We start from the raw sequence: 24,306 nt of genomic DNA, 5'->3' as shown, positions 1-24,306 counted from the left end.
AAAAAAAAAAAAAAAAAAAAGATTTACAGGAGGCAGATTGAATCACTGGCTGTTGGCCTAGGTCCTCTATGAAAGATCTGCACAGGGTAATGCAACAAACTGTGATGAAACAAGAGCTATCTATAACTGTAAGATTGTACAAAATGTATATTGAATTTTTTAAAGGTTATTAGCCTGAGGAACAATAAAATCATATGAGAAAGTGTTTCAATACAAGAAAAGTAAAATAATGTCTGATTCAATACATTCTCCATTCTCCTTAAGGAATAAAAGAAGAACAAATCAGTGAAATATTACCACTATGAAACAGAAACTGATAACAAAACTGTTGGCCAACAGAGCACTTATTGAATTTAAAAACAAACATTTTAGTCTGAATCAATAATTAGCAGACTTGACATTGCAGAAAATTTAATTAGTGATTTGCAGAAAAAAACTGCAAAGGAACTGAAGAATCCACAGGAAAAGGTCACAGAGTATACTGACAGAGAAAATGAGAAAAATGGCAAGCAAAATGAAGGCCCAGATTATATAAGACAGATTTTCAGAAAAGAAAGCAGAGTAAGAAGAATATTAACAGTAGTCGAATGAAGAATTCTACAAAATTATCGCTTTTAAAAATAATGTGTATTTTGAGCCTGACAGAATAGTCATATCCCAAATACATTAATAAGAAAAGACTACATCAAAAATATCTGTGATAATGCAAAATTTAAGCACAAAGAATGCTTCAAATACAGAAAAAGTAAGATGCAAGATGGCCTAAGTGTCCTTTCAAACACTAAATGCCAGAACACAAGGAAACCACAGCCACAGAGGTTGAGGGGAAAGATCATGGCCCACATTTCCACATTCAGCCAAACTGCTGCTCAAAAGTGAAGGTAACAGCTGGACCAGGCCTCATAAATTAGACCACTGGTTTGAAAAGTTTTTTATTTTTTCTCAAAGAAATATCAGCAGTGATTGATGGATAAAAGAACTAAGTGATATCTAGGTTGGTAAGTTGTGAAGGAAAGGGTAGTTTTGAATACTGAAAAACAAAACATACAGAAAATATATTATAGTAATTAAAGCATAGCAAATGTGTTTGCAAAATGTTAGATTGCATAGGTTTGACTTAAAGAGACTTTTAACATTTTTAAGTTGAAAAACTGCCTGAAATGAGATAGAGGAGGCTGCAGAACAAAAGAGAAGCTTTAAATTCTACATATTATAAAGCATTACATTTTTTATTCATTCAATGTGGAAAACACAGTAGATGAATCCTTTTGTCACCATTCCTGCCTCAGCGTCTAGCTGACCAAGGACTGAAAAGTCATAAGTCAAATAAACCTCTGTTCCTTTAATTTGAGTTTGATTTGTGTTAGGTATTTGGAGCAACAACAGGGAAGCTGAGTAATACATTATTCCTCTCTCTGCTTTGATACTCTCTCCTTTCGATTATACAATGTGGTCACTTCCTGGGATAACGTCCTAGGGCTTACATCCTACCCTGTCCTTTGTTGAGCTTAGCAATGCCATTTCCATGGCTCCAGTTATCCATCACACATGCTTATGATGGTCAAATCTTAATCTCTTCCTTGGATCTCTTTCATGAACACCAGACTCATATATTTAACTATTGTCAGGATCTTCATTTGGATGGAATTCTTTCTTAAGTATATTTTTCAAGTGCTTCAGTTTTCTCTATTTCTCAAGATACCACCTGAGCTCATAATCATTTTCCTCCTAGGCATTCATTCCTCCATCACCAAATAGACTCTTTTAGTTTTCTCTGCATCTTGCCCTGCACCTCTCCAATTCATTCTGCATATTGCAACCAGAATGATTTTTTAAAATTATATTTTCAACAGTTTAGCTCTTTGGCTTATGGTTTATGCTTTTCTCTTTGACCCTCGGATAAGTTCCAACTTTTTTAACACAGTAGATAAGGTCATCAGGAACTTCCTACTTTTCTATTTCTTATCTGTAGCTCTGAGTTATTCTCATGGGCCATAATTTTAGAAACTTCTCCCTAATCATCCAATTCTAGTTCAGAGAGGCATGGTATATTTTCATAACACAAATTTGCCTCACTAGTGTGCTGACAGTGCCACTGTAATTATGCTAACTTTTTATATCATTTTGCTTTTGTTTAAATAAAAATGATTCATTATACATTTGCTAGGATTGTCTAAATTCTTTTACATTAAAAACAAATGTTTTTATAATCTTGGAAACGTTTTGAAAAATAGACCACATAAAAGATTAGAAACACTAAAAAATTCTTTTATCAATACTGATATATATGTTTATGACACTTTAATACTTTTGGGTGAAGTCCAAAGTTTTACTGTTAATATTACTTCTGTCAATAGATAAACTATACTTAACTTTTTAAAAATTGAACAAAAAATAACAAAGAAATTCAATATGAATTAACTAAGGTAGACAGAGATTATACAGACCACAACATCTGGTGATTAGCTTATCATTTGTGAGCTTTGAGAGAGATGATCAAGAAATGTGCCAGCGTTACACAGCACTATGAGGTAGGAATAGGAATAGAAGCAGCACTTTAAAGCTCTTAGTAAAGAAATGAAATAGAAGTAGCTGGAGAGTAATCACAGTGGAAGTAAGAATTTTATTTAGGATGAGGAGAAATGAATTTACCATTGTAGGCAAAATGAAGAGATTGATACAGTGTGTCCTGCGGAAGAAGGGAGTAATAATCGCTCAAAGTCCAAGAGGAGAGAGCCAGTGACACATCATGAATCCAGGTGGGAGTTACTGCAATAACATGAGAGAGAGAGAGAGAAATTTCTTCAATACAAATGAATATGGATTTGGAAAAAATTTAAAGTAAAGAAAGAAAAGTAGAAAATAATCAAATTAATAAGGGCCAATCTTTATAGCGAGGTAAAGAACTAAGTCAAAGGCAAAAATAACTGTTATGAAATGAAGGGGAAACGGAAGTAGAGTTAGCATGGAAAAACCCATGATTGAAATATGATACAAAATAAGTAAAGTTTATTCTTTCTCATTTTCTTTCCCTATATTAATACACCTTAGAATTAATGTCACTATTTCGGCCTGCTTGTTCTTTAAAGTAATCCAATTACTATATTCACACACCACTGAACTTTCTATATAAATCTGCAGTTTTCTTATGTTAGGCTCATTTCATCTTATTTGAATTTTTAGTAGCATGCAGTACCGGTGAATATCCCTATCTTCTCTTCTCTCTCTCTTTTTTTTTTTCAAACAAATGCTATTTTCTCGTTCATGACTTTTCTATGTCTTGAGAATCCTTCCAGTTGGGCAATCAGGCAGGTGGAGAGGCAAGTCAATCTAGAATTACAGTGCTTAGGAGAGATGTTTGCATGTGTATGCAAAGGTTTATATACATAGATCATAACCAGAGAGGGAATTTTAATTATTGACTTCTTGAGGTACAGAGTCTACCAAAGTGTGTGAGTAGCTGATCTTTAAAAAGAGAATATAAGTAATTATGTTTTTGGGTTTTTTTTTGTTTTTTGTTTTTTTTGTTTGTTTGTTTTTGTGTTTTTGCCTGTCTGTTTTGGTACCGGGGGTCAAACTCAGGTCCTGGAGCTTGTGAAGCAGGCGGCAGAACCACTGAACTAAATCCCAGGCCCTAGAAGTGCTTATCTTTGGATGGAGGAAATAGATATATTTATTATTAAAATAGATATACCACTCCTTAGTTCCATAGCCCAAATATAGGTAGATATCGATAGCAGTCAACATCTACGAAGTAACCCAGACACTCAATCTTTCTCCTCCGCCCTCCCCTAGCACTTTTCCCTATGCAAGTAGTCTAAACACTGCAACACCATGTCCACGAAGAAGCTTGCAGGAAGTGAAAGTGAAACTTAAGGGAGGCCACTGAGCTAGAAGTGGTGCAGTCATATGTGTATAGCGTGTTTGTGAGAACATAGTCACACGGCACATGCGAGGATGAAGAAAGAGGAGATGGCGTGAAGAAGATTGAAATAGTCTTTGGCTGTTTGGCCATGTTCTGGTCTATCTAAATATAGTTCTTCATTAAAGAGAGGATACGAAGACTGTAACTGGGAATATGAAAAATTGGATGAAAAATGATAGCCTTTGACACAGAGCTAAAGTACAGGAAGGGACAAAGAAAGGATGGAAGGGAGGGAGGAAGGAAAAAGAAAAGGAAGGGAGGAGAGAAGGAAGGATAGAAAAAGAGAAAGAAACATATAAAACAGGTATAAAATTCAGTGATCAGGAAGGCAAAGTTGAACTCTTTCAGCAGATTCTGAAAGAATTCAGATTATTGAACATTATGGCCAATGCTACGAAAACGCTTTCAAAGTGGCAATGTATGCAAAAGTTCACAGGCTTCGGGACAGATCTGTAAGGTTCATTAACATTTAACTATAACTCGAGGGAACGTGACAGCAGCTATGTGTTCATAAGATTGTATTCTGTTATTCTGATTTGGGTTGGGGTTTCAATACTATGCTTTTAGAAATATAGTGTTTTGGTATGTCCCATCGAATTTTGCATCAGAACACTTGAAAAGTCTTATTTCTGCTATTCAGTGACCTCCTGGCTATACACTAATAGATTTCCAATCCACTGAGAGGCAAACCTTCACAGACACTTTTCAAACTTTCAAAGCTATGATTAAATGTGCCTTTACATCAAACATCAATCTTTTTTAAGGCATTCAAGGGATTTGCTCTGCAGAGCAGAGACTAATATGCCAGGCAGGCTCTTCTAGACTTGTAAAATATCTTTCCTTTTTTATTGCAAGGAGTTATATTCCAGAGGTTATTTACCAGGTAGAATTTAATGAGTCTAAAATTACTTTTAAGATAATGTTGCCTTAAGTACACACTTCTGTTTACCACAAGATGTTCTTAAAGTATACAAAAATTGCATGCTATACATGTAACAATCAGTTAGTAAATATGCTTTCTTTGATACTTTGTTTAGATAGCTATATAATCATCTTTATTTTAGAGAAACATCAAAGTAGTATGTAGGATATTTATCTTGTTAAAGAAGTTGTAGCATTTCCATAAAGCAAATATTTTATTTTCTAAAACTGTCATAATACTTCTTCCTCGGGAAAATATCAAATGGCAGATGCCGCAGATGCCTCTGAAGGGAGGCCCAGGCCCAGTACTCCAGGGCCTGAGGGAAGCCAGGCTTCCAGGGAGGCACCAGCAGGGCTTCAAGGTTGCAGGCACAACAGGGGCCTTCCTGGGCTGAGGCTTTCAGGCTTGTGGCTGGAAGACTGAGAACAAGGAGTGGATTCTCCTTGAATCCACTGGGTGGGCGTGTCAGAGACCTGAAGATCGAGTCCCTGAGGAAACTTCTATCTTCTCCTTACCCATCAAAGTGTCTGAGATTATTGACATTTTCCTGAGTACATCCCTCTGTTGTTCAGAAGCAAACTCGGCTAGCCAGCTGACCAGGTTCAAGGAATTTGTCACCACTGGGGACTACAATGGTCAAGTTGGTCTGGCTGTAAAGTGCTCCAAGGAGGTAGCCACTGCCACTCTCAGGGCCATTATCCTGGCCAAGCTTCTCATTTTCCCTGGGTAGAGAGGCTACTGGAGGAACAAGATCATCAAGTCCCACACTGTCCCTTGCAAGACGACAGGCCACTGTGGCTGCATTAGTGTGTCCTATGCCCATGAAGCTGCTGCTGATGGCTGGTATGGATGACTGCCACTCTGGGTAACTTCACCAAGGCCACCTTTGATGCCATCTCCAAGGCCTGTGGCCACTTAACACCCCAACCTCTGGAAAGAGCCAAGTCTTCTTACCAGGAATTCAGTAACCATCTTGTGAAAACCCACACCAAAGTCTCTGTCCAGAGGACTCAGGTTCCAGTGATAACATGGGGTTTTTACACAAGACAAATAAAATGAACAAATGCCAAGTAAATAAACAGATAAAAATGTCATAATACAATTGAGTATTACAATAGAATTTTCTGAGTTTCTCATATTTTAGGGAACTTTTGTTAATATAGACAATGGATTTTACTTAGCTTCTTTGTTCCTTTAAGGATTTCTTTTCATGTTAACCTTGTTTCTCCTAGTAGAGATGTAAATGTTCTGTGGATAGGCCTCTCATCATTTTTTAGTTTGCTCAGTTTTCCCATTATATTTAGCACACTACTAGCTATGAGTAGGTAATCCTCAATAAATACTAATGGTAGGCTTCCAACAATGGAGGAAGTGCAATTAAATTTTAAAGTGTCTGTATGTTCAAATAATGACACTGTTTCAGTTCAACTGTGGATTAAGAACAAAAGATCACATTACGGATCTGATTATTATCAAATTTTTACAGGTTTGTGTTATGGTATAATAATGAAGTCGTCAATCAAAGCTTTTCACCAACATTACTAAATGTCATTTGACCTCTTAAATAAGGCTTTTGATATCATTCTGTATTACATTAGAATTAGTTTCATCATTCTGCTATTTCCTATACTTTCATTTATGCCATTACATCTTTATTAAATATCAGGTCAGCATGTCATTTCTCACAATGCTTTGTGATGTTCTAATGTCTAATTATTTTGTTAATTTGCTAACAAATCATATAAGTGGACTTAAATTAATGAAGGAAGTCTGCACATGATCACAGAGTAGTTGGCAGAGGCTGGCACAACACAAGCCAAATGAGGTTTTAGATCATTTATCAGCCTGCATGAAGTAGCTCCTGAGAACCACCGACAGATGTCCATTAGGAACATAAAGTAGAAATCTAGGGTGAAATTGTAGTGGTTTCACTTCTGACAGAATAATCCTGTCACTAAAATTGAATCAGAACATAGCATTGCATCTTCTGCCTCAGATCTACCACATTCCTAAGATTTGTGCCCATGCTTTTACGCATCCTTTTATCCAAGACAGCAAAATAATTTCACTGGTATCTTACAGTACACATTTAAGTAGTGGAAACATAATATTGATTCTATTTTCTTGACACCTTTCAGATTTCTCTAATTCTTTCTATCCTAGGACTGACCACTACTGCATGGTACAGCTACTCTTACCCTTTTGTTAATGTATTGCACAGTTTCTTAACTCATTTCCTTCTGTCTAGGCTTGTTAATAAGCACTTCCATTCACATCTCCTCACCATCTACTTCCTAAACTCATAACCATAACCCTTGGGTTAAATATCCTTTTCAGATTCCTTCTCTAAAATCTTCAAGATGAATTCCAAATTTCCTGATGGATTCCTATATTCCTTTACAATCTGGGTAATTGTCCTTATCAGTTAAATCTGGCCTTCCTGTTCCACTCATATTTTCTGATGTTCCCCTTTGAGCATTTTATATATTGGGCCATATCATTATACTCAGTTGTATTGACTGTCTTTCCACTCCCTCTCTTTCTGTGGACAACTTCTACTAAACACTCCCCGTTAAATTTTCTTTCTTCTCTTCCAGGAATCATAATAGCTTTTTAAAAAATGTTCTGTTCTTATACCTTCAGTTTCTTTTTGTCTAAAATAAAATTTGGAAGCCTAAATGCCAAAGAAAACGAGGTTAAAGCAAGCAAACATAAAAATGACCATTGAAATTTTTCAGGGTCAAGAAGAAATAAATATGCAAGATTTGATACTAGAAAGTGTCAATGAGAGGGACAATTATGAAACACAGAATATCAATATCATTCATCAAATAGCACTTTATCCTATCAATCAAGACTATTAAGTTTCAAATTGAAATAGTGAAATATGACAAACTAAAAGTTTTGTATTCCTTGATCTAAAAAAAGTCTCATAAATTTAGTGTTTTAAAGTTACACAGATTCATTACCTTATAGATTTAGAGGTCAGAAGTCCAAAATCTGAGTCTTACAAGTTAATTGCAAATACCAGGAATTCTTGCTGCCTTTCTTTCTAGAAGCTCATTTGAGAGACTACATTTTCTCAATTTTTCCACCTTCTTGAGCAAGTTTACATCTCTTGGCTAGCATTCTCTTCCCATCATTATAGCCAATAATGACCAAACAATTCTTTTTCACATAGAATTGCCGTAATACTGACTCTTCTTTCTTTCTTCAACATTTACAAGATGTTTGAAATTACATTGTACCCAACAAATAATCCAGAATAATCTCCCTATTTTAAATCCCTTGATTAACAATCTTTATCCTATCTATCTATAATCTTAATTCCTTTTTGTCATGTAATCTAATATGTTCATAGGTTCCTGAGATTTGGGTGTAGACATCTTAGGGAGGGGACACTAATCTAGCTTCACAACAAAAAATGTTATATAAGTATGTGTCTTTCTTCAAAGCAACTCAGGTTTGTATGCAGTTGGGAGCCATTCTACATAATTTAGGGAAAAATCATTTCACAATTAAATTATGATTATTCCTAGTCTTCTTGCCTACAGGACGTTATGACATGCTGAAACATAACTCCATCTTTGCTTCTGGTCATGGCTGAGAATTCAAAGGTCTGGTGATGCTGTGAAACTCAAGGGAAAGATTACACCAGCTGAAGACATCCTGCTTCCTTGAAAACTGAATAGTAAGAGAAATGTTTCACCCTGGGAGGGACAAATTCCTTATGAGTTTAACTTATCCCACCTACTGTTGTAAGAACATTTTTGCTCATCTTGCTCTCCTAATCAATGTGAGCTTCTCATCCTTATCAGTGTATCATCCTCACGGTCATAGGATTACTATCACCTTCCCAGACATCTGATACTTCCTCCAATTATAAGATCCCTGCGAATACTCACTGCCCTCTGAGTCATCTGTCATTCCTATGAACCCAATAAATGGTGCCTTTTGACCTTTTGTCATTTGACCTCTTAAATAAGGCTCTTGATATCATTCCATATTAGATTAGAATTAGCTTCATTATTCTGCTATTTCCTATACATTCATTTGTACCATTACATCTTTATTAACATCAGGTCAGCGTGTGTTACATCTCATAAGCTTGGAGTGCCTTCATCTTTGATGCAGTACAGCATTGATCAGGCCCAGTACCCAGATTCTTCTCTAAGTCTTGTTTCCTCTCTTTATTCTTTAATCTACCTTGTGTTGTCATGGCTCACAGGAGATCAGGACCTACTGCAGAGGTTGTGGTAACATCCCCTTTCCCTGTTCCCTACAGTGTAAAGTGAGCTCGTGTTATGAGATTTGAATTTTGAACTATATCCACAAAAACCTGTCTAAATTCTGGCTTTCCTACTTACAAGTAAATGTCAACATTCCTTAAACTGGAGTTTATTCATATTAACTTTTAGGGAAATTGATAGTCATTTGGCAAGGCTGTTAGAGTATGCATCAACTTAGAGCATATAGTGTTTTCTCATAACCCCTTTGTCTTTTTTTTTTTTTTTTTGCATTGGCAGTAACTATGTAAAACCTGTTTTATTTTTTCACTTATACAAACTTCTAAAACCACATAGAGGAAGATTTTGCATTTTTTTTAATCTTTATTAAATTTATTGGTACAATTTATGTATACAATATAATTACATTCATCTTTGGGATCTTGTACCTTTACAAGACTTATCTTGCTTCTTATTTTCCCCCCATTTCCTAGCTCTTCCTTCACCCTCTCCACTCTTCCCTGTTTACAAAGACATTGTTTCCATGTTTTCCTTTTTACATATTTTTTCTTTACCCTTCTTACCTTTCCCCAACCAATCCCACTTTGTCTACTCTTTTACATCTTTTATTCCTGTTACACAATATCAAGTATACATTTTGACCCTTATTTACATTTTTTTAGTTTTTCACAAAAGAGAAACTATTCCGTATTTACACGTGTGTCATATTAATTTCACTTAAGAGTATGCCATCAATGTGCATCCACTTAATATATCTCTAAAAATATCTCTACTTTCTCATTTTTTATGGCTACATAGTACTTCATTTTTTAAAAAACACATCTTCATTATCCAGTCTCCAGCTGATGGGAAATTGGGTGTCTCCAAATTTTAGCTATTACAAACTGTGCTGCTATAAACATGGGTGAGCATATATCATTTTGGTATGATTCTTCTAATTCATTTGTGAAGATACCCAGCAGATGAACAGCTGGATCAAATGGGACTTCTAATCCTAGTTGTTTGAGGTATCTCCATATTGATTTCCACAGTAGTTGCACTAGTCTGCACTCCCCCAACAAGGAAGAAGCGTTCCTATCTCCCCACCACCCCGCCAGAATTTGTTATTGGTTGATTTCTTAATAGCAGCTATTCTTTCTGAGGTGAGATGGAATCTCAGTGTTGTTTTCATCTGCATCTCTTGAATGACCAGTGATGTTGAGCATTTTTTCATATGTTTATTTGCTACTTTTACTTTTTTTCCTGAGGAATGTCTGTTCATTTCAGATTTCTAATTTTGAATTGGGTATTTATATTTGGGGGTTCTGATTTTTTTAAGTTATTTATATATTCTAGATAGTAGCTCTTTGTCTGAGGAACAGCTGGTAAATTTGTTTTTCCCACATTGTGGATTGTCTCTTAGCTCTACTTGTGATTTCCCTGGCAGTGCAGAAGCTTTTTAAAAGATTAAATTCCAATGGTTGATTCTTTGTGCTAGCTAGTTCCTGTGCTACTGAAGATTTGTAACAGCATATATTGGATTTTGCTTCTTTATCCATTTTGCCAATTTTTTTTTTTTTTTTTTTTTGGATCGGTGAATTAAGGCCATTAACATTGATGGTTACAACTGATATGTATTGACTTATTGGCATGTTATTTATTTTCCTGTTGTTGGTTCTTTTTTTTATTTTTCTCCCTCCCACTTTAAATTCTTGTGTATTGGATTTGTTTGGTTTGCCTTATGGAGTTGTGACTTTCATTGTCTTTTTCTAGGATATTTTAAAAAATTATTTGGAGTGTTGGTTTGGTATTCATAAAGTTTCTCAGGTGTTCTTTGTCATGAAAATATCTTATTTCTCCAACAATTTTGAAAGAGAGTTTTGCAGGACACATCAGCCTAGGTTGGAGGCTGTTTTCTTTGAAAGCTTGAAATTCCTTACATCAAGCTCTCTTTGACTCGAGGGTTTGTGTTGAAAAGTTTGTTATGATTCTAATGGGCTTTCCTTTGCATGTGATTTCTTTCTTTTCTCTAACTGCTTATAGTATTTTGTATTTCTTTTGTGTTTCCGGGATTTTGATTATTATATGTCTAGGTGTATATTTTTAAAAATCATAACTAGTTGAAGTCCTATATGCCTAACTTATCTGTATGTCAAGTTCTTTTGCTCTGTTTGGGAAGTTTTCTGCTATTACTTCTGTGAACACTTTTTTTAATGTCATTTGTGGTTTTTCCTCCTTTTTCTTGAACTCCTGTTAATCTTATATTTTTCTTCTTTGTGTCATCTAGAAGCTGATGGATTGATTTCTCATGGTCCCTTACTATTTTTAAGAGATCTCTCTTTTCATGGTCACTGATCTCCATCCTGTCTTCTATATTTGATATTCTTTCTTCAGATTGACTCAATGTGTTATGTATACTTTCAATAGGGTTTTTAATCTTCTGGGTATCTGTTTGAATCTGTTTTATGAATTTCATTTCTTTCCTATGTTGCATCTTCATCATTTATATTTCTTTCCTATGCTGAACATTCATGGCTTCAATCATGGACCTGAACTCATTTAGTTTTTTAATCTGTTTCTGTTCTAGTGTTTGTAATCATGTCTTTTACCTGGGAAATAATTTCTGCTTCTAATATTTCTAGAGCCTCATTCACCTGTTTGTTTGTTTTGTTTTTCCTGTGCTATCAGTTCAGATTGTCCAAATGGTTGATTATCAGAATTTTCCATCTTGTTTCCCCCATATTTTGCCTTTGGTAAGCTGGAAGACTGTGTCTTATATAAATGCCTTTTCATTTCTAATAACATTGTTGGTATAGTCCTTGGGTTAATTCCTGGGTTGATACTTCAATATTACTTCTTGTAGATATCTTTGTTACTTGTATTTAGACACCTTACAGAATGATTGCTTCTCAGAGGTGTCTTCCAGATATAGCTGATCTTTAAGATTTGAGACTCTAATAACTCTGGGGCAATCTCATTTTCTTTCTTTTTTTTAAATTGCTTTTCCTTTTTATTGAGTTTGCAATCTCATTTTCATTATGCCAGGAAAGATAACTTATTAGATCAATCACAACACTAGCCCAAGTGATACAATAAGCAAAAACAACAAAATCAAACACAGTTCAGAAAATGACAATTTGTGGTAGTTATAAATCTATTACCTTTAACTGTATGAAATAAAATGAAATCAAAGACTAAACCAACATATGTTTATCATGAATAAACTGATCAATATAGTAACTTCACCCTTCCAGATGGGAACTTAGGAGTAAGGCCCTCTTACTATATCATTCACTTCTCTTCTAGCTCAGGGAAATGGCTTTAAGACCCCCTGTTCTTCTGCAGTGTAGATGAGGGACAGGTGTAGCCAGGAAGCCAGATGTGGGAGGGCACAGAGGGGTGTTTTGGCTGGGGTGCTTCAGTCCTCACCAGTCCATTGGAGTCAAGAGGCCTGGGTGGAGGAGGGGATAACTCTAATCACTTCACGCAACACATGACCTCACCAGTCTGCTGCTGGTGGGGAGGCTAGTCCTCTGGTGGCCCAGAGGCACCACTGTGTCTTAAATGGAATAATAAGGCATCATTACAGTGGAAATGACTCAAAGTATGTAAAATATAAAGGAAATGCAAATGAGACCATTGAGGTTCTCAGCCATGACCAGAATCAAAAATGGAGTTATGTTTCAGCATGTCATAACATCCTGTAGGCAAGAAAACTAGGCCTAATCATAATTTAATTGTGAAATGATTTTTTCCAAAGAGGCTTTTATCATGTTCAAAGAGTTCAATAAATGATAATTATAAATATTTTGTGTTTCAATGAATGTAGTAGGTATTATGAAGCTAAAAGTAAAGTTTATTTTAAACTTACCAAGATTTCAATTAGATGCCAAAGAGAATTTCAAAATTATTTTTTGGCCAAAAAATAAATTTCTTAGTTTAATAGTAGAAGAATATCTTGGTAGGTAATTTTAAAGTTATGAAAACTAAGTCCATCTAGATGTAAGCTCAGAGGACAATACAATGCTTGGAATAATAAAATAAATGCATCTCTGAGTTTCTTCCAGGCAGCTGGAACAGAAAGTCTTCATGTAGAAGGACAAAATTATGGAAATGAAAAAGGCTCAGCAATCATAACAAAGAGCAGAGGCCAGAAAAGATGACCTGTCCTTGAGATATATATTCATATTCATAAAATGTGGATATGGATATAGAAAGAGAATGCTAAGAAAATGTTAAGATCTGTGATTATAACAATTATTAGTTTTTTCTTTGTTAGCACCATAAGCCTATTTATTATTAACTTGAATCCTAATATTTTTACTCCTATATATTTAAAATCCTAAAGTTTCAGTTAGAAGGTCGTTCACATCAATAGCCTTGTTTTAGTGGTAGAACGAGGCACGGAGCAAAATGAACCAGTGCCCACTTAGCTCATAACAAAGCAGTGCTACCAGCTGCATAGCTAGATCAGGCAATGCAGAAAAGCAGGGACTGCATGAGGAGTGACTCAGCAAAGACATGAAATAAATATCTTTCTCTCCAAATATCCTAGTGAAAGGAAGTTTTTTTAAACAGGTAGAAGGAGTTATTAATTCCTAGCTTCATACATATTATATTGTATGACAAGAGCTATCTAGAGAGCAAATATAATTATAATTTATCCATGTTATTATCATTATGATGACTGCTGTCATTATCATCGCTTTAAGATCTACTTTATTAGTATATTAAGAAATACTTGGGAGGCGAAACAAGATTTCAGAGGAATAAGATCCTCCAAAATCATCTCCCTATAGAGGCAACATTTTGAAAAGGTAGTCATCCATATAACTACCTTCACAGCAGGAAGAGAAACTGGATGAGAGATCATAATACCTGCTTTGAACATGATAACAAGAAAAAGCACATGGAACAGGGTAGGAGGAATAAATCGGCAGAGTTACCCTTACCACAATTTCAATTGCTGCAGTGTGGAGAAAGATGCCTTCTGTTTGGGAAAAGAAGTCAAGTCCAAGTTGCAAACTTGAAACCACTACTAGGCCTGCCACAGTAGAATGTTGTAAAGCTCGTTCTTCAAGACTAGTGCTTACAGGCAGAGCTTCTGAACCCAAGCCGGCCTGAAGATCAAGCGATTGCCTCTACCACCCCTTCCATAACTATGCGCATATCACAGAACAAGATTCTGTCTTATGAGAGTAGAAAAAAGAAAAGCCTATAACTTTGCCTTGGAACTCAGTACCAGGCAAGTGAAATCCAACACTGAACAGATCTCAAAGGTCACTGCTCATGAGCAGATAATCCAGTATCAGTTCCATGGGTTTGTATTCTAATCGACAGCATCTGCAGCTGGGGGCAGTGTCTTAGGTTCTGTGTATACCACCACAACAAGCAGTACACCGGTGCATGGGCCTTCCTCCTGTCCCTGTGCTGCATAAGTCTCAGAAAGTTGTGGGCTCTGAGGATGATCCATCATTGCAAAATTATGATCACAAGTCCACCCACCTTATCTTACCACAACCACAGACAGTACTACTTGAAGAAAGTCATTATTCACTCTGAGGAAGAGAAGGGAAGGAGGTATCAAATTCCTATATGGAGATAGGACCAGTATCTCTGCTGTGAAGCCTGATGCCAGACAGAGACACATAGTGCCTGACCACAGGCCAGTGACTGCCAAGTGCCCCAGCACCAGTTGGAAGCCAGTCTATCGAGACAACATACTTCAACTGCGGATTTAGAATAAACTTGGGCCTGCGGCACCCTCTAATGTTGAAACAGAGACAAGGTACTAATGCAAACCTGTGGCTAACCTGGACTTAGGGCACCATCTACTACTGGAATAGCAGCTGTAGCCATGGCCTCAGAGCAAATCAGCAGTCTGCTTAAAATTTCTGGAAGGCAGGCACAAACTAAGCCAAATTAGAAAGACTGACAAATACCTAATCCTTCAACCTACAATGTTTTATACCAAAAAACTATCAAGAAGTTTTATAGATCCATGACCTCACCTATGAAGCAAAATAAAGTGTTATAATCTGACTGTAGAAACTGATAAATATGAACCACTGGACAGAATATTTAAAATAAGTATTAAGGAAATTTAATGAATTTAAAGGAAAATGGATAAATAAGTTAGTACTATATCAGAGAAATTTAAGAGTTTGAAATATTTTTAAAAAATACCAAACAGAAACTGTTCAGCAGAAATATATATTAAGTGAATGCAAAACACAGGGTGGAGGGGTTGAAGACAGGAAGGGGAAGAGGGAAAAATAAGAACCAAGATACATCATGTAACAGTAACAGTTCCCAATGATGAATGTAACTGTATGGTATACTTAAAATGTAAACTTAATGACAAAAAGAAGCACAACAGAGGACATCAAAAGAATAGCTCAAACAAAAAAAAATTAATCAGTGAGCTTGAAGACTGACCATTTGAAAACATACAAAGGAGGAAAAACAATAAGAACAAAAAATGCCTATAGGAATGTGAGGACAGCATAAAAAATGAACATTTGGATCATTAATGTTAAAGAGGGACTTGTGAATGCCAAAGTAATAGTTTATTAAAAGATGTAATAATAAAAATCTCCATTATGGGATTAAAGTACCACAAATGAACTATTCACCCTGCAGAACACCTAGATTGCCCCAAGCTTTTGGTTATTATGCATAAAGAGACTAAAAACAGCTAAGGAAATTTGCAGTGAATGTAGTAGGTTTTAATTTTCCTAGTATAGATGTCCATCACTAGATCTCTGTTGGTTTTATGATTAGTTTTTAAAATATACTGACAGGGGCCGGGGATTAGCTCAGTGGTTCTGCTGCTGCTTGCCTCACAAGCACAAGGACTGGAGTTCAATCCCTGGCACCAAAATAAAACAAAACAAAAACATATACTGACAGTTTTTTATAGAGTGGGTGTATCATTTTAAATTTCCAACAAAAATGGATGGATAAGTGATTGCTTTTCCATTTGATTATATACACCAACTATAAGTTGTTTGCAAAATAATCCAATAAGCAATCTGATTTTTAATAGCTAAAAAAATGAAATATCTAAGGATTAATTAAAAGAATGAAAAACTATAATTGTAAATAAGATCCTAATGGTATAATTGACAATGTGAAATAGGACAAAAAGGGCTAAAGGTGTAAGGGAAGTGTGAAGGGTAGGGGAAAGGAAATAAGGGAAAAGAAAAAAATATGAGAAAACAACAAAATGGAATTAAACTTTATGTAAATAGGAAGGGAGGAGAGGGTGAAGGGAGGGCAGGGGTGTGGGGAAAAAAGGAGAACCAAGACCTGTCATGTAAAGGTACAAGAGCCCAAATGATGAATGTAACTGTACTATATACCTAAAATGTACCAATAAACTCAATGAGAAAAAAGAAAAACAATAAAATAATAATAATAATACAGTAAAAACTATACAACACTGATAAACAAAATGAGAACACCAGAAAAAATTGGAATTGCATCCATGTTCATAGATTAAAAAAAATACTGTAAAGATGTCCATGCTATCCACATGATATGCATATTCAATAAAATCTCTATCAAAATATCAGTGACATTCTCCACAAAACTGTAAAAATAGCTCTAAAACTCATACAGAACTACAAAAACCGTCAAATAGCCACAGTAAAAGGCTTCTGCCAAACAAAAGAGACAATCTACAGAATAAATAGATAAGATACAAAGTAGAAAAATATATTTAGAAACTGTGCATTTGACAAGGGGTTAACCTCAGGAATTTGTAAGGAACTCTAAACAGCAAAGTAGAAGCCATTACACTACCTCATTTAAAACTATACTGCATGGGCTGAGGATTTAGCTCAGCGGTTCGGTGGCCTGCCTTGCAAGCACAAGGACCCGAGTTCAATCCGCAATACCAAAAAATAAAAAATAAAAAAAAAAATAAAACTATACTGCAAAGCCTTAATAATCAAATCAGCATAGCATAGACATCAAACCAGACAACAGATGAATGGAACAAAACAGATAATTTAGAATTTTGATCTAAGATGAACTAATTTTCAACAAAAATGCTGTGAACACACATTGAGAAAAGGGCAGTGTCTTTAATAAATGGTGCTGGGAAAATCAGATATACCCATTCAGAGAAATGAAATGAAACTCTTGCCTCTCACCATATTAAAAAAAAAAAATCAGCCATAATGCATTAAAGATTTAAGTGGAATAGCTGAAAGTATAAAGTTACAAGAAGAAAATTGGAAATGTTTCAGGACATTGGAATGGATAAGATTTTAGGTAAGACCTAAAAGCACAGAGAGAATAACAAAAATAGACAACTAGTATTATATCTATGTAAAAGACTTCTGCACAGAAAATGAAACAATCAACAAAATGAAGAGCTAATCTACACAGTAGAAAAAAATATTTACAAACTATGCGTTTGACAAGGAGTTAACATCAAGATTAGAAAAGGAGTGGTAAAACTGAATAGCAAATAACAAATAGTATTATTTTAAAATGAGTAATAGATAGTGTTTGTAAATGGGGAGGGGAGGAGGCGGTGAAGGGAGGGCAGGGACAAGGGGAAAAATGAGAACCAAGATCTGTCATGTAAAGGTACAAGATCTCAATAATGAATGTAACTACTGTATATCTAAAATGTACCAATAAACTTAATGAGAAAAAATAAATAAATAATAAAATAAAATGAGTAATAGATAAAATTAAACATTTCTCAGAAGAAGAAATACAAAAAGCCAACAGGGACATGAAAAAAAAAAGTTCAATGTCACTAATCATCAGGGACATGAAATTAAACCACAAGGTTATATCAATTTATAATACTAAGAGTGGTTACTATTAAAGTAACTAAAGATAATAAATGCTGACAAAGATGTGGAGAAAAAAGAATTGCTGCATACTGATGATGGAAATGTAAATTAGTACAGTCACTATGGAAAAACAGTGAAAGTTCCCAACAAATTGAAAATAAAGCTACCATATTATACAACAATCCTAGTATGGAATATAAACCCAATAAAAATGAAATCAATATGTAGAATAAACATCTTCCTCCAACATTTAATGCAGCACTGCTCACAAAAGCCAAGAAATAGAAGCAACCCAGCTGTCCAGCATCTAATGATTTGATATATAAATTGTGGCATATATAAACCTGGGATTCTATTTAACCATTATAAAGCATGACATACATCATTTTCTACAACTTGGATGGAACTCCAAGTTCTTATGCAAATGAAACATCTTAGACACAGGAAGAAAAATATTGCGTGATTTCTTTATATGTAGAATATGAAAAAGTTACGGTCATAGAAGTTGAAAGTAGGCTCATGGGAACCAGAGGCTAGGGAGATTTGGAGAGAAACTAAGGGATAAGAAATGTCAGTCAACAGAGACTAAATTATTATTTGATGGGAGAAACAATTTCTGATGTTCTCCTGTAAACAGATAATAATAATGTATTGCATACTTCAAAAAAGGCTATAATAAAATATTTTAAATAATTTGGTAAAAAGTGACAAGTATTTCTCTCCCTCCTTCTCTCCCTCCCCCCCTCTCAATATATATAAAAACACCCTGATTTGAACAGTAAATAATGTACACATTTTGAAACATCACATGATACTCCATAAGCATGTATGAATATTGATTGTGTTAATTAAAAAATAAATAAACAAAAAGAAGCCCCAAATTTATTTTGAGAAGTGCCATAAGGAAGAGCTATTGAGAAAACTTGGAAAATATAAGTATGAGAATGAAAATACAAGTACTTTTAAAATATATGAATTTTTAATAAGTAAAGAGAAATTAATCATGTAAATCTTTCCAAAGGTCTGAAATTTATTACTGAATTTATTTACTAGGGTGCCCAGAACTTGCATGATTTACTCTGTCAAAGAAGTGTGTGAAAAAAAATTTTTTTTCCTAATTTAAAGGATTTCTATTTCCTGGGCAACTGAGTTTTCTAAAAGATAACTTTTGTAACACAAGTAAACTACAGAAGAAAATGTTTTTCCAAAGTATAAATTTCTTTCAAATAATTCTATTATGGCCGGGCGTGGTGGCTCACGCCTGTAATCCCAGCACTCAGGAGGCTGAGGCAGGAGGATTGCTGCGAGTTCGAGACCTTCCTGGGTTACATAGTGAGTTCCAGGTCAGTCTCAAGTACATAGTAAGACCCTGTCTCAAAAACAAAAAAACAAAAAACAAGCAAACAAACAAACAAAAACAAAAAAAAATATAATTCTGTTATGTTTTAGGGCATTATTTGAACCTTGTATTACAAAGTTATAAACATATCAACATAACTCACTAGAGGTCTAAAACTTTTAACATATAATACCTAATATTCAAAAATACCTAATATAACTAAGATACAATATATCCCCCTACTTTAATATATCTGACAGCCTAGAATGATGTTCTAGTAATATTCATTTCTAAGATCCATTATAAATGTATAATTTAGTTTATAATACCTTGGATCATATTATATAACTGCTAAATATTTAATAAAGTAATGAGTGCATTTGTAATTAAACTGAAACCTGAACATATCAAAACCGAATTAAGTACCAATTACATTTTTAAAAATATTTGAAAGGAATTTTTGCACACGCATATTAATATATTTATGTATATGAAATTCTGATAGGTTTGTAATGATATCTGATTTTGGTTTTATTTCCCTAAAGTTTAATTATAAAAATATCTTGTCATAGGCTTATTTATTATCTGTACATCACTTCAGTGAAATGATTCCTTACTTTTATTTTTTAATTGCCTATTGCCCATTTTCTAATTGGGCTTTTATTTTTAAATGTCTATAATTTTTCATATATTACAGATACTAGTTCTTTTTATGAGTTTATTAGTACATTTTAGGTATATAGTACAGTTACATTCATCATTGGGATCTTGTACCTTTACATGACAGGTCTTGGTTCTCATTTCTTCCCCTTGTCCCTGACCTCCCTTTGCCCTCTCCTCCCCTCCCCATTTACAAACACTTTAACCCCACCAGAAAATGTTTATCAAGATACCATAGCTGTTCATAATTATTGCATTCATTGTAATTGTACAAACACTTTATTTTCATTTTCTCATATTTTTTTCTTTTCCCTTATTCCCTTTCTCCTACCCTTCCCACTGTGAAAGAGATACTAGTTCTTTGTCACATGCATGGCTATTAGTGCAACTTCCAAAGGAATTATCATTCCCAACTGAAACCACATGAGGCAGGACTTTTCTCTGCATTCTCATCAGCATTCTGGTCTTCTGAGCTTTGAACAACATCATATATCATAATGTTCAGGGTCACCTTTCTTGGTTTCCCAGGGCTTTGTTTGGGAGGAAGCCTTTCTGTCCTCACAACTCTTGCATCTGTATGCCAGTAAAACCAGTACTACACAAATGACAACAAATACTGCTGTTAGCAGAAGCAGTAGCCAGAACCCCTTGGACCATGACTACAGCAGCCTCTGAATGCCTGGATGGCTAAGCACAGTGAAATGATTGGTGAGGAATGAATTTTTCTGAGGCTTCTCTTGAGCTGAGATCCCAGCATTCTCCTCTCAAACAAAAGTTGACACTTTTTACTGTCTGAGCCTGCAGTGGGTAGGGTCTTGATAACTCTGAGAGCCCCTTAACTGGCTTTATTTTCTCTGTATAAAGTACTTTGTTTATTTCTAATGGTGCTAATATCTTTAGCAGCCACACATTCTTTGGCCCCAACTATTTACATGGCTTTTTCTATGTCAAAATTCAAGTCTGTTGTATTTTTCTGCTCTGAATTTTGCTTACTATCAGTCTGGCGATATACAGGTATTTGCACCCATTTCACAGCCTGAATGTTGGATTGTCTTGAAATTTCTCTAAGAAATTAATTATTCCACTGCCCTCTCAATCTCCTGCAAAGTCTCAGGACAAGGCAAAACTACAGACAGATTTTCGCCCAGATATAGCACACATAGACTGTAGTCCAGTTGGGATTCTTTATTCCCAACTGAAACTCTCTTTACTGGCTGTATTTTTATCAGCATTCTGGTCTTCTGAGCTCTGACCAGAATCAACCAACAGGCTCTGCTTATAGTACAGTATTCTATGATTTTCCAGCTTGCTTCTTTAACCTTTTTCCCATGAACCAGTTCCAAAAACTTTTAAGCCACATAGTTACAATGACTCCATTTATCTGGTACCAAGTTTCTGCATTAGCAAGCTTTCCTGTTGCTGGACCCAATACCTGATATGATGTTCAAAACTTGGAGAGGGAAAGATTTAATTTAGCTCATGGGTTGTGGAAGTTTAGTCCATAATAGCTAGTTTCAAGAACACCATATCAGAATGGCATGGTGGAACAAAACTTCTCAGTTCATGGTGACTGGGCAGCAGAGTTGGGCAACAGTGCCAGAAAGGAACAGGAAAAGGACCATATATTGCACCCAAGGCTATGCCTTCATGACCCACCCAGACACCCCCAGGAACATGCACTACAGATCTGCTAGATATAGATATTTCGTAAATAATGAAGTTGAGATATCAGGATTAATAGTCACACACACTCACACACACAGAGACACACACATGCACGCATATACCTTCCTGACACAGTTAAACTGTAAAATATTACTTGTTTTATCTTGAGACTGCTTTCTGTCCATTGGAACCAGTATTAGATGAGAGAATTTAGGATTATATTGTTATATCACATAGAAGTTGAAATAACCTATCATGTAGCTGTAGTAACAAACACTTCAGTTGTCAATAGGGAGACAATAAAAGTGACAAAAAATATAAAATATGCAAAAAATTACATTTTCTGCTTGTATCATTAGAATAACTATGTGATATTGTGAAATTATGGTAGTAAAATGGCATGTTTTAATGAACTATTGCTAACATTTTTCAGGAAAAACAAGTATTGCTGCAACAGAACTGAGTCATGCATATGTACAGATCACCTTTTTTTTTTTGGTAGTGATTACATTTTCTAAATAGATCTTTTTGGACAGGGTCAGGGTTTAACTTGTGATCAACTTTTAAGTGTTTCTTACAAAAGAACTTTTTTGACTGAGTCATGATTTTCTTTCCCTTCTCAGAAAGTTCTCTGGGATTGGAGCTGAGAAGGCTGAAAATAGATGGATCGGATACTGACTAACAAAGGCGCGTAGCAGGAGGACAAAGACAGCTGGCATTTAGAGCAGTGATTTAGGGTTTCTGGATTTGTGTTGACTTTTTTACCTTGAAAAAGTATAAGCTTTTTCATTTTCTTGAATCTAAACAGAAGCAAAATGGGCTCTCAACTACTCCGGTCTAAAGCAAGCTCCTATTTTCCTACTGGAAAGTACTATTAACTTTCCCCCGAGAAAGATAGGTTATATAAGAGCCAAATAACTAAGACTCCATTTAGAGGACCTTAAGAGTACATACAATGAGCACAAAAATCAATGAGAGTTCCTTTGACAGCTGAATTTAGATGTCTCATAATGTTTTGCTAGCTTCATATAGCCCTGTATATTTTCAAACTGCACCCTATTCCTCTGTGATCCTTTATCTTCGTTTGACTCTCTCATTAAGAATACAATTTTGCCCTTTTGCTAACATTCCATGGGCTTAGGGACTTACTTTTAAAACCTGGTCACAAAGCCTTGAATTGGTAGCATTAGATACTGCTAACAGCAAATTAACCTGAAAAAATATGTACCTAGGGGTTATTCAATAATACGTTACCATTGATAATTTTATTTCGAAGTTTGGCCTTCTTTTTCTTTTATGGCACATGGTATCTAGGCAAAAATGAACAAATGCTTCAGAGAGTTGCCAGAGAGAAATGAGTGCCTTGTGATTTTAAAATATCGCTGACATTCTCCTATCTAAGGATACAGAGTAAAATGTGAGACACAAGTTTAACATGAAGAGAAAGAGACAGGAAACTAGTTAGCCAGCCAATTCAAAATTAAATTAGGAAATTTAAAAAATTAAATAAAACATGGACAAAGAAACCTGCTTTTTAATAGAATATCTTTTTTAAAAAGACACATTTTGCTAAAATTTTTATATCTTACCTGGAAAGCTGATTTTACTTTTAAGAAAGAAGAATTGATAGGAAAACAACTCATTATTCAATATAAAAATGGAAGTTTCTATAATAGCTTTTGAAACTCTATCTGATCTCTCATTTAAAATGTAATCCCTCCACCCTACACAGCCTCCTCTCCTTAACTTGCTCTGCATTTTCTTCATGCACATTCCAATATATTTATATGATTTATTTTCATGTATGTGCCTTTGTTATTTACCTGGCCTTTTTTTTTTTTTTTTTACGAAATTATAAATCAGTAAAAATAAACCTCTTTGTTTTGTTCACAGATGTAGCTGAAGATTGCTGAATGATGCCTAACAGAATGGTGAATGTTGTGGTTTCAGTATGGTTATTCTCCCAAATTCAGGCAAGAGTTTAACCCACAAAGGCATATGCTAATGGGATTAGGAAGGTGGAGACTTTAGATTGACTATGTTGTTTATTCTGAAGCTCCCATAATTGAGTTCAGGCAGCTTTATAAACAAACACAGACACAAGCGCTCCTTGTCTCTTGACACGTGATCCTCTGTGCCGCCTTAGGACCTTGTCAGCGAGAAGGCCACCAAATGAGGCCTTTAAAACTGTGATGCAAAACAAATGTTTTCTTTTCAAAGTTACTGCCTCAGGTATTTTGCTGCAGGCATGAAAAAAAATGGACTAATATAGTGAATGGGATGAATGAATAAATAATAATAAGACATATATTAATCGGAATGTTTTCTCTTGCTATATGGGAATAAATCCACTGGGAACTTTTTCTTTTTTTTTTGTAAGTGTTGACTGCTACATTTACTTTCTGTCTGAGCTATGTGCCATAATTTAATTTACTCTTTCTGCTTTCCTTTTACATGTATAAATTATATGATGTGAAGGATACTGGAGTTCCTCTCAATTTTAAGGATGTGAAGTAATTAAGCCAGAAACAGGATAAGCACCATACAGCACTGTAGGGATTCATTGTATTTACAACCAAATGAATAAACACTTTCAGCATCCATTGGGCCAAAAAGCTCCATCATTTTAAATATCAACAAATAAAAGAGAAAAAGAAAAGAGCATGAAGTATATCATTGCATATTTGTTTTAGTAGACCAGCACAAATATGAAAAACAAATGTTGAAAAACTTTTATGTACAATGAACCTAAC

The sequence above is a fragment of the Fukomys damarensis genome, unplaced genomic scaffold (genome assembly GCF_012274545.1).
Source record: "Fukomys damarensis isolate Sample0158 unplaced genomic scaffold, DMR_v1.0_HiC HiC_scaffold_15, whole genome shotgun sequence".
NCBI classification, from domain to species: Eukaryota; Metazoa; Chordata; class Mammalia; order Rodentia; family Bathyergidae; genus Fukomys; species Fukomys damarensis.
The sequence above is the reverse complement of the archived record's forward strand: the minus strand, read 5'-3'. Positions refer to the sequence as shown.